This window comes from Phodopus roborovskii, unplaced genomic scaffold (genome assembly GCF_943737965.1).
Source record: "Phodopus roborovskii unplaced genomic scaffold, PHOROB, whole genome shotgun sequence".
NCBI lineage: Eukaryota > Metazoa > Chordata > Mammalia > Rodentia > Cricetidae > Phodopus > Phodopus roborovskii.
The window spans coordinates 14,862,156-14,863,899 of record NW_026126480.1 but is presented as its reverse complement, the minus strand read 5'-3'; positions in this window follow the sequence as shown (position 1 = coordinate 14,863,899).

Below are 1,744 nucleotides of genomic sequence, written 5' to 3'. Positions count from 1 at the left end.
GGAAGGAGGGAGGGAGAGGGAACTGGGATCGACATGTAAAATAATAAATTAAATTTAAAAAATGCTTTGACTCCAAAATTTAAGTTCAAGGGTAAGTTACTGGGGAAAAGGATTTCTATTTTTGTTTCCACAGAAAATGAAAAGATGTGGATTCCTTCCAGACTAATATGGTTTGATCAAGCCAGACCACCTGAAACAGAGTACCAGGTGATCCTACATTCAAAACAGCTGGACAAAGCAGTCTTACAGACTACAGCCAGGATTTCTGAATCTTCTTTGAATCCCCCATGACAGCGCCCCTTACCAGCAGGAAGTAGTTTGGAAAGAACAACGCCCAAATTCCCAAATATTGTCTATAAATGTTTGTTTTCATTTAAATGGATTTTGTTATATAAAATAAATAAAAAATATGAAAAAAGATAAAAAACAAACATGAAAGAACATATATTTTTGTTTTGTTTCATGTAGAATAGATAAAAATTGATTTTAATACAGAGTTGAAAATGAAATCTGAAACACTTAATAATATGCTACAAAAGGAGAGATATAAATGCTACAAATTCCAAGAACCAATTAAAAAGGCAGTTTTATTGTCAGAGGAGTAACAGATGAGAGAAAAAGAGAGAGACAGAGACAGAGAGAGATAACATTAAAGAGGAAGCCATTATTGGTTTCCAGAGAAAACTGGCTCTAGAGAAATGTCCAGGGACCTACAAAACCGACCCCAACTCACATGCCCTTACCTGATAATGAGATTGATGACTAATTTATTCACCATTATAGAGCCCTCATCTAGTATCTGATAGAAACAGAAGCAGACACCACAGTTAACCACTGAGCCAAACTGGAATACAGATGCAGAGAGGAAGGACAAGACCAGGCTACAGAAACCCACAGAGAAAGCTGACCTGAACTAATGGGCCCCCAGACTGATAGCTGGGAATCCAGCATGGGACTGACTCAGACCCCCTGAACATGGGTCTCTGTTAGAAGTCCTGGACAGTCTAAGGACCTTTGACACTGGAACCAGGATGTATTCCTGGTGCACCAAAGGACTTTGGGAGCACATTCCCCATGGAGGTATACTTCCTTAACTTAGAGGCAGGAGGAAGGGCCTAGTCCCTACTCCAAATGATTTGACAGATTTAGATGACCCCTCCAGGAAGGCATCACCCTACATGTGGAGTGGAGGGGCAATGGAATGGGAGGGTGGTCAGGTAGCATGGGAGGTGAAAGCGAGGGAGGGAGGGATGGAGAAGGAACTGGGATCGATATGTAAAATAAGAAAAATAAATTTTTAAAAAGGCAGTTTTAACAAAAACAAAGTAGCTAAATATGTCAAAGTTTATAATAAAATGAAATTATTGGAAAATAATATGAATTTCTTTAAAAAAAATCCTGAATCAAAAACAAAGATTAAAAAAGTAGAAAGATGTTGTAACTGATGGTATCCTATTCTATAATGATTCTACATAAAAAAGAAAAAAATACATAAAAACATGCTCTAGTACATAAAAACATGCTCTAGAGATTGGCAACATATTTTTTAGTTAAAATAAATTAATATATGGATATTTAAATTGAAGTAATATTATAAACACATTGAAAAATTAAGCCTATTATACGTCTTTTACTTCCTTGATTAAATTTATTCCAAGATTAATTTTTTAAACTGATGAAAATGTGATAGTTTCTCTGATTTGTATCTTGGTGTGGTTGCTGGGTGGTATATAGTTAGAGTCTG